This window comes from Haliotis rubra, unplaced genomic scaffold, assembly GCF_003918875.1.
Source record: "Haliotis rubra isolate DU_JTF1 unplaced genomic scaffold, ASM391887v1 Scf1120, whole genome shotgun sequence".
Lineage (NCBI taxonomy): Eukaryota > Metazoa > Mollusca > Gastropoda > Lepetellida > Haliotidae > Haliotis > Haliotis rubra.
This window is the reverse complement of record NW_025765027.1, coordinates 186,197-204,248: the sequence shown is the minus strand read 5'-3', so window position 1 is coordinate 204,248 and position 18,052 is coordinate 186,197.

Genomic DNA, 18,052 nt, shown 5'->3' with positions numbered 1-18,052 from the left:
GTGAGATCTCGCGGGATCGCGTGGAGTCTCGCGGGATCTCGCGAGCGTAGACGCCTTTCAAGATGGCGGAACGGGCGAGCGGCGGACGGGACGGGACGGGACGGAGAGGGAAGGAGAGAGGGAGGGAGAGAGGGAGAGAGAGGGTGAGGCGGACACGATGGTGTGGCTAGACAAGTGTGCGTGTGTGTGTGTGGTTAAAAAACATTGCATGGAGCATTCTTTCGAGCCAGGTGGGTGGCCCTGAAAAGGGCCGTTGTGATGGTATGGACGGGAAGGTGAGACCTCACTTTGTGGTGGCGATGGTACATAGACAGAGCAGGTCGAGGCCCCGGAAAATAAATTTCCCGGGGCAGACTTCATCGTGGAGATGGTTAGCCCCTTTGCGGATGCCGCCCCCGCAGTAGGTACACACGTAGCACGGTGCACCTGGGGCGACATCGAATTGGTTGGACGGCAAGGCTTTCCAACACGTTTGGCATATAATGAACTTCCAATTGGGTGGTAGACATTGCCATGTCGGTGGCGGAGGTGGTACTGCCGTGGATGGTGGGGCTGCCGCTGCTTCTGTCTCTTCCCTTTTGATGTCAGCCTTCCCTTGTAAGGTAGGGCTGCATCGTAGGCATTGCTTCCTACCACAATTTTTCCTGTAAGGCGTCGGTCGCATGACTTCTACTTTTCTTGTATTCATGTTGCATGAAGATAGCTCTCACTGACCCATGCTGGAGTTTATATATGCGCCGAGACAGCGATGACGTGTCGTCGATGACGTGGTATCGATGACGTCATGGTCGCGCGTGAGGGTTGTGACGTGGCACCGCTGACGTCATGATCGTGAGCTCTCACTATATAGGATGAGCGGAATGACGGAAGTAGTGTTACAATCAGCAATCATGGCTGAAGAAAATTGGGAGTTAGAACTGATACCCTTGGACACAGCATCGCCACCCCCCTTGCCGGCATGGCAGTGTCAACAATGTCATGGCTGCCTGCCTGTTTACGTCAATGGGACTGATGACTATCGTGGTACCTTCCAATGTGTGTACTGTGGCACTGTCTTGAAGGACACGTACATCCGCCGATTGACCCATGGAAGCAAGTGCCCCGTGAAAGGAAAACTGACCATTCATCCCTGCCAATGTAGGTGCCAACTTTGGTCCCTGGAGTGAGGTACACTCCGAAAAAACGGCCCTTTTCAGGGCCATCCATCTCTCCCAAAAGAAAGGTTCATTACAATGCCAACAACAATAATAAGAACACTAGGTTGACATTTTTTCAAACGTTTTATTTCCCCCGCTAACAAGAACACTTTGACAAAAGAGACAGGATTAGGGGCGTCCCTGATCTTTTGTTTACAAACGGTATGAACTGTAACATCAGAACTGTAACATCAGAACTGTAACATCATTACATCAGAACGATAAGGTTGTGTCCTTTGGCAGGGGTGTGGATCATGGTCAGCGCTTGTTGTTGTCTGTCAGGCGTGTGGGTTGAAACCAACGTCTTACACGTTCTTCATTGACGAGGGTATCGTAGGGATCAAACTGTTCCATCACTTCGTCAAAGACCATCCACGGGCACGATGAGCCAGTACATACAAACAGTACATTCCACAAGAGGCACTGAACCAGGGTTGAAGTGACTGGCCATTCCACCGTTGTTGGAGCCATCCGCGAAGGTCATGACATTCGAAGTCTGATGCTGCTGATAGGGATGGCGTCCATAACTGTCAAAGTAGTCCATGACACCTGGTACTGGGCGATACACGCATACCCAGTGTTGTCCTGGGAGATGACTGGGGTCCGTGTTGACAATGTAGGCTTTAGGATAATGTCCCTCCTGCTGTTCACACAGCACGGTGGTGGCAAAGTGATCGGGCAAAGGTACCTTGGTAGAGGGGTCGCAGCAGGGGATCCTGTCGTATCGAGGGCGCTCAAGTGTCTGGTTGTCAAACCACTGTCGCCGTCGCCCATCCTTAGACCATCAGAGCATTGCGAACCGCATCAATTTCAAAAGCGCCAGATTCCTCGTAGCAGACGAGCGTGACGGGCGTGGTAGGGTTCTGCAAACTGAAGTTCAAGTCCCAACTTGCCCGCCTGTCGTGGAGTAGTTATACCCTTCATCTGCGCCCAGATCTGCCGTCAGATCCACCACCCACACGGTGAATCCGTTCTTGAATTCGGTGCAGGGTGAGGTTGCAGGGATGTTCTTACCACAGGTGTCCCGTGTTGGAACAGGTTCATGTACAACTGTTTGAGCTGCAGGCACTGTTGTTTTGAAAGTCGCTTTTGATTTCGGTGCCATGCACTTCTTGCCCATTGAGTTTCAGCTTGAGGCTGGTCACGTTGTTGTGCTTGAAATGGTAGGGGTTCTTTTCCTTGCTGCCAGCAAAAGCATCATTGTCCACCAATCCCAAGACCACTCCGTTTGGGCAGTTGGCCTCCAATCAGTTGATCTTTGTGGAAATCGCGTCCTCCTCCTGAGATGTCGTGGGCTGTGACTTGGACTCGGTCAAAGGATATTTGGCCGACTCCTGGTGACATGTGTTTCACGTGTTGTTCCCGTATGGCAGGATCGATGTTGACTTGGCGCCGCGTAAAACTTCGGCTTTGGTCAGTTCAAATCGGCATGACTCGACGCATCCAGCACTCATCAAGCAGAAATCACTCTCTGGGCTGCGAATCAGTTCTAGTTTCATGGGGACTCCATCCACCAGGTACCGGTCTTGAGAAACAGGTCACAGTGGAGACGTCCTGTCAGTTCCATCGCCTCGGTGGGTAGAATGACCCCTCGTCCGTGTGACAAGTCCGAGGTTGGCATTCGGGCGCAGCATTAAAGTCATCCATTTTTCCAGCTTCATCGGTGTACCATCCTGACACTGGAGATGGGTCCCTTTGGCTGCCTGCCCATAACTCAGCAACGTTTCCAAATAGGCTCGGTAGGGGTAGGTACCCATGGAAGGAGTAATTTCCAGTTGGTTGTGTCCCACTTTGCACGCACTTCACGAAAGAGGGAATGCATCATGTTGTTCACCGTGGACACGGCGAGTGCCCCATCGCCAGCATGAACTGCATTCGTACCATCTGTATTCTTGATTTTGAGGCAGATGCGGAGGTAACACTGACTCAAATCGATGTAGGCATTGACAGGGTTAGCAATGTTAAATTGAAGGGGGCCTGCGACCGAAGGGGGTGCCAGAGGGCTGTATCGAATCCACTGACCTTCTTGGACGGACGTCACCACAGGGGGCACCGAAAAGAGATCCAGTTGGGCCTTGGAACATTCACAGGCATCCCGACGCATCATCTTGACCGCTGATCTGGACCACAGGTTTGCACAACAGGTCTGGACCACAGGTCTGCACAACACGTCTTGACCCTACGGTGTCTGGTGTTGAACTGAACTCCTCTTTCATCTGGACGACCCTTTATGCTGTCTGATCAGGGACATCTCGACCCCAACAACTACAGCTGGTTGTTGGTGTTGTACTGTGTTCAAAGCACGTTGCTCTTCTCTTGCATTCTTCTTCTTCTTCTCCTTTGGCCACCAGTTGTCTGTAGTTGTCATTGATTTCCTCCTCAGGACAAAACAGGCACAAGTATTCACAAGGGACTTCGGCATGCTTCAGGTGTTCTCGCCAGGGTTGGTCTGTGGCTTCCCATCGATGAATTTTCAGGCCGCAACAATAACAGATCACACTATCACCTCGTCCATGATAGAAATAGCCAGCCATGGCCATGTCATAAGGACACTGGGCCATCTGTATAGGCCATGTTCAAACGACCCTCAAGACGTTGATAAAACTTGGCATACCAGGGTGAGTAGGATTCTTCAAGCTGTATCCAGGTTGTGTCCACGAGGATGACAGAGGAGAAGGAATATCCTCTGAGGATGATGACAGAGGAGAAGAAGGAATATCCCCAGATGGTCTCCATGGGGATATATCCACATGCAACTTCTTGTGCCTGATCTTTTGAGACACCCATTCCGTATCGGGGACATCGAATGCACTCATGCTGATACGTCTGCACTGTCCAACGACTTGAAGCCAAATGACGCCTTCTCTCAAAACAAGGGTTTACGTTTCTTGGTGAATCCCACGGGCTGTTTCCGTTTTCGTTTGCGAGCGGGTGATCCTGGTGGTGGGTGCTGTTGCAAGGTGGCGAGTAAGGCTTGTTTTCCATGATGTTTCAAACTGTCCCCCACACTTCGGTGTCCTGAACTGATATCTTGCACCAATCCGGGCAACATCTTGACGCCTGATTTGAGAGCTGATTTTCCCACCGTCTTGAGGATGGAGAGTGCTGAACGCCCCAAGTTTCCCAAGATGTTACCAAACCTCTCCCTCGCTGATGAATGCGCGCCCTCGGTACCACGGTTAAGTTGCCTCTCGCTGCTGTCCACCCAAACCTCTGCCACGCTGTGGCATCTGATACACTGGTGTCCTACCATGTTGAGTCTCAGTACGTACCCAGGCGACGGGACGGCATGAAGTGTCAATGATGGCCTTCCCACTCTGGAATGGCACGAGGCGCCCCAATGCCATCCGCTAAATAGATTCGAATGGTATCCGCGGTGCCTGGCTAAATCCCATGTAGCGTAGGTGCTGAGGGGTTTTAATCAATGACGCTGTCTTCCATCATCTGGCCGACACGGGACATACATCAGTAAGGGAGCCATGGTATCCCCGACGATTTGATCTTCCACTGCATCCAGTAGACGCATTACAGTATCAAAACCAGCCAGGTGGTGTGCTTCCTTTACACCCACGACGAGGATCGATCAAACACACCCACCTGGACAGGCTGAGCAGAGACTTTGGCTTATTTTTCTGCTTCGGTCCACCATGGGGAGTTGTATGAATCCCAGCATACGTACTAAAGGAGCAGGCAACACCAATCGGGTGGTGTAGGCAGACTTGATGGCATCGTGGCCAGGTAGGTTTGGCGGTTCTGCAGGGGCACCCGGCCATGGCTCTGCACATGTCTTTCGGGTGGGAGCATAAAAGCAACATCGCTTTGCCACGCATGTCAAATCGGAGGTCTTCTTTGGGGTAGTTCATGGTGACGGTGAAACGTCCTCGATCATCCTGTTGGTATACTCCTCGAACATCAGATGTATACTTTTCCAACAGCCGGTACAGGTGTGTTGAAGCAAGATGTTCAGTCTCTGGACCAATTGTCGACAGGTATACGCTCCTTCAGGAATAATGACTTTTTCGCTGGCTGCTCTGACGATGCTTGGAGTTCTCTTCTGTCACGGTCGCATCCTGTGCTGCTGAACTGTAAATTCGGGTCATGCGCGTTCCAAGTTCACATGAAGGACAAACCAGTTGAAGGGGTACGACACATTGTACCATGTCATGGGAAAATGAAGTTCACTGACGGCGACTTCCCACTCCTGGCGATTCACTTTGAATGGGAAAGGGTAGTTTGACTTCGTGAATGATTCACTCTGTTGTCGGGATGAATATCCATGGACGCATCGCTGGGTAAGGTCACGTAAAAGTCCCGCTTGGAAAACACAGACACCGACATCTTTCTCTCTTAGGGAACCAGGCTGGATACTGAGGGGGTTGGAGATGCAGTCGAGGAGGGAGGCAACGTGGATGACGATGACGACGACGGCGACGACACCAACGTGGGTTGTGGGAGCAAGTACCCCAAGCCACTGGCCAACAAAGCTGTCCACAACTGTTTCTCACCGTGGTCCAATGCCAACTGAACCATGCTCATGATGACCACGCCATATATCAGAAACACTTGAGAGAAAAACACCACTTCACTTCGTGGCAAGTCCATGCCAAAGCAACACCACCGTGGGGATGGCTTGCCGCTCTCCTTGCACCTTGAGATCGGTTTGCTCTGCATGATGGTGGAGGCTTCACTGACGGTGGGAGACTGGAGGCCTCGCTATTTAAAGACCAGATGAGCCGCAGGGGATCCATGAATCAAAGCTGGCAGGGTATCCTGACCATCTCACCAACACTTCATCCTTTTTGACGACGCCGGGCCGCTTCAGGACCTGATCCACTTTGTACACGCCATCCGCTTTCTGAATGGGTTGCAGTTCTTGTGGGTAAAAGGTGCCTTGCAGCACTTCTCCATGATCATCTTTCACTGGTAGACAGGAGGAACATCGCCCTTTCACCAATCTCGATCCACGGTGAACAGTTCGGTGGTCCAGTTGGGAAGGTACCCTTTGTCAAACGTGCCCTTGGTCTTGTTCAAACGGACACGGGTCCTGGGTAACAAGAGAGGGTGCCTCTTCTTCTTCTTCTTCTTTGTCTTATGCTGGCTGCTTCAGCTTCTGATGTTGTCGCTCCATGTGATCCAACACCCGAATTTCGTCGTAGGGAGCGTGAGGACGCGTGCATCCACGGGCGCTGTCCAATCGCATGGATGGACGCTGATGATTGTAGGAATGCATCAGTTGGGGTAAGGCCTTCAGGTAGTGACGGTTCCCCCTGTTGGGTGAAGTAACGCCACATACGGTTTTTCAACGTCCTTGAAAACGTTCCACCACAGAGGCTTTGGTTTCTGGGTTTTGACTGGTGTAGAAATGAATACCCCGTTTCTTGAGGAAGGCTTGAAAAGGTGCATTGACAAATTCAGTCCCTTTGTCGGTCTGTAACTGGGATGGCACACGTCCTTTGGCTTGTTTCAGGATCCGTTGAAAGGCCTCTATCAAAGTGGCACCCGTCTTGGCTTTCATGGGCTGCACCCAGGCCATTTTGGAGAAAAACATCAATGACACACAGCAAATACCGGTTGCCTTGGTTCTCTTTTCTGATACGCAAGGAGATCACTCAGATCGCTTGCCACAATTCATCCACGCCACCCACACGGTAATGATCCCTGGGAAACGAACGTCGGGCTGGTTTGTGCAAGGTGTACGCGGTCCTGGGTTTTCAACCATTGGCTTAACCTGACGTTGGGTGGGCCTTGGTCCCCGTCTTGGGACTCCCCTTCCTGTCCCACTTTGGCTTGATGTCCTGCTGCTTGCCACAAGCGCCACCCTCCATAGCCTGCTGGGTGTTTGGGATCGTAATAGGTGTGGTGGAGCCATCGTGTCCATGCAGGAGACAGAGACGATGATGCTTTGCTGCTGTTGTTGTTTCTCTTTGGACGTCTCATGGTGACACTGTCATTGACATCCCCCTCTGCTCCCTTTTATTAAAAGTGAATCCACTGACGCACCCGGTTGAGAGGGGAGGAGGAGGGGGGACCTCTGCCGCTTTCTTCTTCTTCTGGGGTTCCAGAGGAAGGTTGGATGCGGGTGGTGTCAAAAACAAGTCAGCGGGTGGAGGGTGTTGACGTTTCACTGGGGTGTCAGGAGGCTGGGTGGATGACCCTTTGGTTTTCATCATCCAGGACCAACGTAGAGGGTTACCAATCAGTTCATGGGGTACGTTGCTGGAGGAAGCAGATACTGACCCAGAATATTCCAACCCCGTGGAGGGTCTGATTTGGTACGTTGTCGAACAAGATCATTGATGAGATCCACCATGTAAAGCCCCAGGCATGGGTTCCTTTCCACCACGAATTGACCCGCCTCATTCCAACCCAAGTCGGGTGCGTGACGAATACGGGCCATCAACTGCCTGGCCTTGGGCTGTAGCGTTTTGGGAACCGTTTGAACGACTTCATGCAGAATGGCTTCAACATTGGGTTCTGAAACAAAAGAACAAACCATGAGCCACTGCTCTCACGACCGCTTCGCGGACTCCTTCTTAGGAAGGCGACTTTACACAGGCACATGCAGATACACGACTCAGTAAGTCAACCGTATTTCTACGGTGAGGAGTTCCAGTCCTGGGGTGTCCGTCCTGGCGATACCCATCCTGGGAGTGTCCGTCCCTAGGGTGCCAGCGGCCTTGAAAGGTTTGACCGCTGGCTGATCTTGAAACGCCAAGGTGTGTTGCAACAAGGTGTTATACTGTTGCTCTCGGTCCCTAAAGGGAACCGTGTCATCACGGACGAGGGCATCCATATCGTGGAAGCTGCAGTGTATGCTTTCTGTTCCAACAGGTTGGACTTGAGCAAATGTCGTTGACGTTTTTCTTCTTGCAGACTTTGCCATACCTCTTCTGGGACCATCACCATCTTCCGTGCATGTTTCATCTTGGTGGTAGGACGGTGCAGATGCAACTAACCCCAATCTAGGATGCGCCCTCTATTTATGATCTTCCTTGAGGATCATCTGCCCAACAGACCAGACACCAAGGGACCCACCACCGATGCCAAGGCAGACAAGAGACCCAATCCTCTTCCTTTCTGTTGTAATAGTTGACGTTTCTTGGACACAGACACCTTCTTTTTCATCAACGTATGCATCAGTGACCCATGCTTTTGTAAACGTTGACGTTGCTGTGCTGTCATAGGAATGTTGCCTCCATACAAATTCACCACGCATTCACAGATGGCTTGAATCAGTTCCGATGGGGCCTGTTTCAAAATAGCCTGTCGCATGGCTGGTGTCGCAGAAGGGCTACACACATGACAGAGCGCTTCTTTGTGACGTTTTAAACGTGCAGACATGATGATGATGATGGTGTCGTCCCTGCAGCTGCTACCGTTGAACTGACCCGGATGGGGTGGGAGGCCTCTATTTATGGTAATGTCGCTGGAGGGAGTGGGGGTAAGGCAGCTGTCGTTGTCTTCTTCTTCTTTTGACTTCGTAACACCATTCGGGTCAAGGCTGCACCTGGGGCTGAGGGGAAGTCACCCTTTTCTTCTTTCTCTTCTTCTTGTTCTCTTTGTCGGTGGGGACTTGCGACGTCCCTGGGGTGGCTTAGGCACGGGCGGCGACGGCGAGGTGCTGAGGGCTTCTGTTGTTTTTCCTGTAGGTAGGTCTGCCAGTTCAGCAAGATACGGTCAACACACCAGCCAACGCATTCACTTCCACTCGCGCTTCATCATCAGGTAACTCCAGGCGCTTCATCCATCGGTAGTCGTGGATTCGCAATCTTGGTCAGCACGCCTTGGTGCCTCAACAGCCAGGTCTTGTGCTGCGTCTTCAAAGGAACACGTCCTGCTCGCAGATTTCTCACGGCAATGACAAACCATTGCAACAGTCGATGACGTCCTTTGACAGCCATGCTCTCTGCCGAAGGCAGTTGTTTCTTCAGCATGATGGGTTTGACTTTTCATCGCGGGCGGACATGCTTCTGTGGCTTCCTTTGCGTGGGTGCCCAGGCGGAAGGCGTTTAGCACCCGTATGCTTTCTTGCCGATGCGTGGGGTGCTGGTGGTACCGTTGGGTCAAGGGTTGAAAGGGTTGAATCAGGGTGGGAGAGAGAGAGACGATGGGAATGAAGGGGAGAGGCCGAAAAAGAAGAAGGGGGAGAGAAGGCGGCAGGAGAGCCACGATGCGTACTGACAGGGACAAACGTGTTCATGGTGGGTGCCGTGGGGTACAGCTGCTTTAAGGAACGTCTATGTTTGGAGGAGGAAGCAGAGGAGGAGGAGCACTTAGACTTTCGTGACAGCCAAGGTGCACACCGAATCGATGTTGTTCGGTGGGATCACCACCCAAGGTGGTCAGGGTGTGTTTATGGATCGGTTTAAACAACCCTGTGGCAACAGCACGTTTGTGGGGCGGGTCTGTTTCCGTCTGTCTCCCATGGCAGCTCTGGGTCAACTGGCCGTAGGGTAGACGATCATCTCTATTTATCACGACTTGGGAATGTAAACGGTGGTGGGGTAATGAAGAGATGGGACCGTGTATTAACGGTGCTCTTTTTGGCCGTGGTCGGTTTCAAGTCCAGAAACAGATAGGAATAAGGAGCCAAAGTGGCATCCTCATAGGCTTCGGAAGGAAGGCCGCCTGTCCTGGAAAGATTTGTCTGGCCAAGTGATCCATTTAATAGGCGCCCCTCGGTTTTAAACAGCACCATGTAGTGGGCATTTAAACTAATGGTACGATGATGAGGCGATGAAGCAAAGAGGTTTTATACAAGTACAACACGGACGGTTAAGCATGATGACTTTTCTTGGTAAACCATCGCGAGGACCTCGGCTTCTTCCTCTTTGGTATTGTCGCCCAACAAATCATCAATGATCAACCAATGGGGCTGTGAGGCAAACCTTCCTCGTCTTAGCCCCGACCCTGCAGGTAACTGCGTGTTGGCTTCCCCATGGTTTGCAATAAAACGTCAGGGGTATCCCTAACCTCAAGGTCAGAACTTCCAAGTCCTCATGCATGGGTTGCCATTCACTGTACACCCACACGATGCCCTGAGGTGGAAGATCTAGGATCCCCGGTTGAAACACATGTTCCATGAAGGCTTTGACAAACGATGTTTTACCTGACCCTGTAGGGCCTGCAATCAACATGGTAAAGGGATGCCGTAACGTGAGTGGGGTGACCATGGCCTCCACCAGGTCTGAGTCTAACAGTGTCCCTGATAGTGTCCCTGACATATTGACATACGTCTTACCACCCTGCGGGTTGCACCGGAAATGACCTCTAAGAGCTACGATCCCTGAAGATATAGAAGACACAACCCTTTGAAATGGAATTCACATTTTATTGAGGAACAACATCAACATGGCAAACAGACAGATCAACAATGCATTAACAGATCAACAACAACAGTTCATCCACAGATCACCACCAGTTCAGGTGATCATTGGGATTGCAAGTCGAACACCGTAAAAAGTCCATTTGACCGGGATGAAAATGGTTTTCATCGTTATACATGGGTATGTCGATGATGTCCACTGGCGGCTCCTCCTCTGGAGCCGTCACTGAAGCCATCACCAGATCCGTCTCTGGAGCCGTCACTGAAGTCATCACCAGATCCGTCTCTGGAGCCGTCACTGAAGTCACCACCAGATCTGTCTCTGGAGCCGTCACTGAAGTCGTCTCTGGAGCCCTCTCTGCTCTCACTCTCTGCTCTGCCCTTGTCTGCTCTGCTTCCATGGTGATAGCCATCGGGAGTAGATCATACAAGTCTTGCAGATCTGGAGGTAACTCTCCCCCTCTGATAGCCCCAGGACTGATCCCTTGACCCTTCTCGCTCTCCCACAAGTCAGTCATCTCCAACTGTTTCTTTGGAGTCTGGGGTGCTTTGAGACTCTTAGGCTTGGGGGGTGCCTTCTTGGTGAGTGTCTTGGGAGGGGACGTCTTCTTGGTGACTGTCTTGGTGGGGGCCTCCTTCTTCTTCTTCTGTTTCTTTGGAGAAGTCGTGGCCAGGGTCCCCTGGGGAGGTGACGTCATCTTGGTGGGCGCCTTGGGAAGGGGTGGGGTGGAGACCTTCTTCTTCTTCTTCTTTGGAGAAGTCTGGGTAGGCGTGGTCTTGGGAGGTATTCTTTTCGAGGCAACGGGCTTGGGCGTCATGTCGGTGACCTCTGGATCGTTGGAGAACAAAGGGAGAGTGGAAGTGGCATATCGAAGATCATGGCTGGGAGGGTGAGGCCAGAGTTTCACTTGGAGTTTGTCCAGCAGCTTTCTGTACAGCACACCATGCTCGTAGCCCATAGGACGTCCATTCCTCAACTTGAACACGATGTGGAACAGCTTGTTGAGGAAGGTCTCCCCTGCATTTTCCTTGGCATGTGCATCGTTGATACCGATGAGGACTGCCAACAGAGTTGTTGGCTGTCGGAGAGGATTTCTAAGTGGTCTTGGTGATACGCCATCCAGTAATAGTCTTCCTCAGTCAACTCACAGAAGCGACCCATCATGCCATACAGTGTTTCTCTTTTCGGATGAATACCTGTCAGCTTGCGGATGATCGACGGTAACTTTTGTTCCATCACACGCAGCCGGTCCTGGAGATCCATGTAGTTGGTCTTGTATAACTGACTTTGAGTCATCATGGTGTTGTGGAGATGGGCCATGTCAGAAGCGAGGTCCTTTGCCTGCAGCGGCCAAGTTGACGAAAGAAGAAGGGAGGTTGCCTGGAGATGCCATCTGAACGACTGAACTGATGCAACTGATGACCCGCTTCGATCGATCCTGCGTTTTTATAGGCAACACCAACAGCGCTGAGCTATGACGCCACTTCAAATGACGTCACGATCGTGTTGTGTCTGGATGGCCTCTTTGCACCGCTTCTCTGATCTGTTCTAAAAGTGTCTCTCGAGATAGGTGGCGAAAGCACAAAGAGCAGCGTGAACAGCATGATGACGAATCACGCGATGGGGCCAGAGTCTTTTATAGTGATACACAGGATGACGTCACGTCACGCGTGCATGGATGGCGTCATGGGAGTTGGTCCATGGATGACGCCACTCACACCAACAACAATGTGTCACGAAGATGCATGAGCTTTTCCCAGCTTGTTTTTCCCCGACCATGTCCAGGGTTTGTCAATATTCGGATGAGATACACCCATTCCTATTCCCCATCGTTGATCGTAGGGGCTAGCTTCAGCTAACGACCGAGGGTAGGATTGAATCAATCTCTGTTTCAAGTCCTTGTTCTGGGAAAATTTAGCCGTGATTGCCTTGGTCATCACTTCCAGACTGACCGTGTCCCACACTGTTTGAGTGAAGCCTTTCACACATCGCCCCAGACGTTTTTGCTTAGCTGGAACGGCCTCTTGCAGAATACGCGTCGCACTGTCCAAATCTCCAAAGTACATGGCTTTAGAGTACATGTAACACTGTTCAACACAATTAAATGTAACGCCATCCAAGGTAAACACAGCGGGATGAAAGTTGCTGAACGGCGACTGGATTCCATAGAAGAATAGCCAGGGGAGTGTCACTTGTGACTGTGCCTTGTCCGTGGGAGTCTTGAGACCCAGCAAGGTCATGGCTTCTGTTTCTCCACATTCCTCCAAAGCTTTGCAGAAGAGGGAGTAAGCTTGGGGTCCACGCCGGGGAAGCATGTCTAACAATTCTCTGACACGGTCAAAGGAGGTCCGAGGTTTTTCGATAATCTCTGCCTTCATGAGGAGGGTCAGGACTTTAAACGTCATCAGTTTGTCGACCACGGCTTCGACCTGCTTGATAGCGAGCACAAGACCACAACGATTCTCCCTAAGCCTATCGCGGTGAACGGATTCCATCCTGTTTCTTAGACAACAGAATCTGTAATGACTCTGACAGAAACGTCTCTTTATTTATAGGCCCAGGGTCGTGATGACGTCATAGGGGGTGTGACGACGTCAAACCTCACTTCAAGGGGTTGTATTCGCCACATAGAAAGAAAAGAAATGAGCAGAGCGTGGTTTCGATCCACGGGCCTCTGGGTTATGAGCCCAGCACGCTTCCACTGCGCCACTCTGCTCTCCCTTCTCTTCCCTTTTTTTTTTGTGACAGTACCTATGCCATGGTAAACGTGACCATGGCCTCCACCAGGTCTGAGTCTAAGAACAGGGTACAACAGGATTGAGGGTGACCATGGACTCCACCAGGTCTGGCCCTGAAGAGAGGGACGACATAACACAAGAGTACCATACAATCACAATTTATTGAATGATAGAACAACAACAAATGAACAAGGCAATCACAGTTTATGGGTTAAACATCCATCGATCAGAGCATGTCTGCAACAAAGTCCATGGGAGGGATGTGTTCACTCTTTGTAGCCATAGGGAGAGTTTCCCTGGGGACACCTTGGGGTCGTGACTGCACTCGGCGCTTGGTGTAGACCAAGCGATAGCTTTGGTGGTGTCCTTGGACAGCAACACGCTGTTCTGGCTAAGTCCTCCACGAATGATGCGGTGTGGGTATCGGGACCGTGATGTTGGGTTGATCCTCTGACAGACGAGGTTCTTCATGCTGTCAAAGTTGACATGTTGGCTCGCCCTGTGATTTAAAGTAAATCCCCGGACCTTTGCTGATGCCCACACTCACCGTCAGATTGAGGATGACGCAGCTTGTAGCCATAATTCTTGGGTCCTGCCGAGACAAAGGTTTGAATGCTGTTGCCCCCCTCCCAGTTCATCAGTCAGCTCCCCAAGGTATCTCCCAGTGGCGGGTTGTAACTTCGTGGACGGTGAATGTAAATGATACTGTCCAGATCAAAATAGAGGACACGACGGCATCCAACGGTTGCAAATAAGAATACAACTTGAGACGGGCTTGTGCTGTCACCCAGGCTGCAATGGCCACATTGTGGGCTGGATGAGGGTCGTGAAGTCTGCCTGAGGTTCGTGAGTGACACAGATGAGGTCTTCATTGATGATGTTAATGTCTTTCACCACACGGGCGCTTCATCCCGGAGGAGGGGCAAAGTACCTCTCAGGGAACTGATATATTCCGCCTTGGCAAACCCAACGCTGCTGACCAAACTTGCCCCAGTGGTTGTTCAGACAGGCCTTGGCTAAAAGCACGAAGTCCTGGGTTTTGAGCGATGCGAGCAGGATCCAAGGTGACTCCTCTTCTGTTGTATCTCGGAATGGATGTAGGCGTTTGGGTCTGGGCAGCCTTCGGTAGCCACTGGCCTCTTGCTTGATTTTGAAGAAATTGTTGACATACTTGGCAAACAGTCCTCCCTCTTGAGTGTCAGGGTCGAGGGTGGCGAGCGTGTCAAAGTGCTAAGCCTCAAAGATGCGAAGCACCCGATAGCCACACTTTTCAACAGCAAACTGAAGCTCCTTGCTGACGAGGGTACCGATCCATGCCCGTCTTCATCCCCGTGGGGCAGGGAGCATCCAACTGCTCTTCAGCACACGCGGCACAGCCGGAAAGAGCAGTTTGCCTTGACACTCTGTAAGGAAGAACAGGATGATAGAGGTCGGTGGGTGGCAAGACTCGGCACTGGATCAGGCCGCGGAGCTCAAACAAGTCAGACACGGGAGGATGATCTTTGATCTCGGGATGTCCCACGGAAAAGTACCATACTTGCAGATGTAAAGAGGTACAGCGAGCAAACGTCCACATATTTGATTTCTTCATCTTCTTTGGCTTCGTAGTACAGTTTGGTGGCGTTGGTAATGACCTCCAAAGAAAGCATCTCTAGGATTCAATGGATCAGGCATGTAGGCATGAGGTCCTTGCAGGGTAGTCAGGAAGGCTCTCAGATCACTGCTTGTCTTTCTGTTGTTTCAGAAAATCGCATTCCCAGAGGCTCACCACTTGGTCGATGTCGGATGTTGGCGTGAACACACCCAGTGGGTTACACATGGTATGATGGTATCGTTCCCAAGGGGTGGTACCAAGCTAGTATGGCGTTCACATCGGGTCCGCCTTGTAACAGCTTAGTACATCCATGCCAGAAACAGCCCAAGTATTCATACACGGTAAGCGGTCTTGGCGCCAGTAGCCATCTGCCATGTAACGACTTCCGCCAGCACAGTCAAAGCCTACTTCTCCACCATTCCGGAAGCATGTTGGATGTGAACCCCAGGGTGTTGATGCATGACCCAGTTGAGCCAGTGGAGACACTGAAGCCGAGTAGCGACGCTTGGGGGCTTATAACCTTGAGTAGGTAGGATGGCGATGGTGCGGGGTTCCAAAAACTGTTTTCGGAAGGTGAGCATGCAAGCCATGGGTAGAGTCACCGCTTCATAGAAAGGGTCCACGTTGTTCTGCTGGATGAATATGTTGCGGAATGCAGCACAACCTCGACGCAAAATGTCCACATCACTCTGACAGTAAGTTAACAATTCTTCATCCAGATCAAAGACAGTCCCTTCAGCCACCCGTGCATCGTACCAGGCCAAGAAAGCTTTACGTTCGGCAGGAAACATGCTGTCAGGATCGTAAGTAGACACGGGAGGATAAGGACCCACATAGCCTTGGTGAGCTTCGGTGTTGAAGAAGTGAGGGAAGTAGCCTTTCTTGAGTTCCGTCAAGGCAAACGTTTTCGGAAACTGCTTCAGAGCCATCGTGAGGAAGTTGAGTGAATCCTTGAAAACAAGACGTCCCACGGTCATCTGCAAGATGTGATTCCCACGTAGTGTGACCTGGGGTGCTTTCACGAGATGTTGATGAAAGTACTGTTGGAGCAAGTGTCCATCATACCCTCGGTAGTTGTGAGCAATGACCAAGACGTCGTCATCATCGAGGGTAGGAGAAATGTCGTCTTCGCCGTCTTGTTCTTTGTCGTCATCTTGTTGTTCTACATCATCATCATCATCGGATTCTGGTGATACCAGTTTGGGTTGTTTGGAGGCACGGCCTGACGACTGCTGCTGGGATGCCTTACGTTTCTTCTTCTGCTTCTCTTTCTTTTCCACCAGGGACATCAGCCAGTCGCCCATGTCCTTCAAGGTCGTCGATCCTCGAAACACTTTGATGCGACTCGGCCCTTCTCCTTCTTTACGCCAGGGACACTTGTCACACAACTGATCCGAGGCCTCGGAAATACATTTTCCACATCCCAGATGTACCACGCACAAGTTGGGAACATGAGTTCCTTGATCTTGAGTACATTCAAAGTCATAGAAGATGAACTGACGCTGTTGTCGTTCTTTGTCTTCATCCATTTTTTCACCGTCTTCATTTAGTTTCGGTGGTTCGATGACGGACATGTAGCACTGGTGGTTGGGTTTCAAGGGTTCTTTGCAAATCTTGCAGTCCCCATTCGTGCCACACTGGTGGTTGGCCATGCCCTGGATTTTTCTCACGTTGACTTTGGCCAGACATCGATGACACGTGTGGATGGTGGAGCAGGTGCTGGGATGCTTGGCGGAGGCCGTCCGATGGCGTTCAAAGCAGGTTGGGTTTCGGAACCACCCGCCACATTGGAGACAGGAGAGCCCTCCCCTGACCACGTCGCCACAGTATCCAAGACATTGACACCAGTAACATCGAAATTCTCGGGTGCAGCGATGATCTTCAGTAGTGTTGTATCCTTGGTCACACGTTTCACAGTAGTAGACACGGCCTGTAAAAGCAGGCATGGAGGTAATGACATCATAATGCTGATGGTGATGATACAGGTGAAGGATCTTGGTGGGTTGAGCCACTTCACTCTTGTACAGGAGTCGATTCATCACCTCTTGGGAGTAGACTTTGAGCTGATAGTAAGGGGCCAAACGTTGACTGAACAACTCCCACGTGGCACGCCCTGTACAAGGACCTTCGGGGATCTTGAGTTGCCGAAACAAGGCCTTGGCAGCCTTCAGTTGCGCTGGTTTACGATGGTCACACAGGTATTTCCATTGCTTGGTCCATTCTTTGGTCACAGGATCGGGTTGGTGTGCGTGGTGACTGGCCACGACCAGGGCACGGGCAAAGCAGAGCTGATCCTCATTCTTGATTTGAACGATGCATTGTTTCTTTTCTAGGAAGGCGTTTAAGCCAATAAGGTGCTCTGGGCCGTCCGTGTCCCCTCACCGATACTGATCAGGATCCTCTACATGCAGTAAGAAAATGTCCATGGTGTCATCGATATGTAAGTCGCGGGTTGCTTTGTTGTACTTTTTCCACTTCGCCATGATGTGTTCCCCCTGAGGTCACCCATCCGCCAAAACGTGATGGAGATGTCTGAATCCAGGGCGGGTGTTCCAGGGCCAGTCCCATCGCATCACCATCCCGTCCGCCCACATCGCCTCTCAAATCTGCTAACACGCATCAAACTGTTCTCTGAGCACCTACAGGAAGGTCTTCAGGTTGACGCTGCAGCCAAACAGGATTGAACGTCAGGTGGTAGCTTTGAGTATCAGTCCGAATTTCTTGGCTGTTTTTTGGGCTGTCCGCCCAACTGGTACGGCAGGCTCCTCTTTCAAGTTCTTCTTCCTTCTCTGCCGCTCATTCGTGGTGACGGCATGGTGAGAACTGGCAAGACCCACGCTGAGCCTGGTTTATATAGGCCACGTCACCCTATGACATCATTCCTATAAATAACACATGAGCTCATGTGTTATTTATAGGAATGATGTCATACTCCATGACGTCACACTAACTTGTTGAGTCAGGAGGAGAGTGGTACGAACCGGATGCAACCGGTGCGAACCAGAGGCGTCAAAGTGACGTCATCAACCCAGCTATATAAACTCGAGGTTTTCCAGCTCTCCTCATCAGTTGTTCACTGAAACTGGAAGCATGCAGACGTCTCCCGCCTCCGCCTCCGCCTCCTTCCGTTGCCGCCTGTGCGAAACAGATGACCACAGTTATCTACACTGTCCCAAGGTGACCTGTACCGAGTGTGGT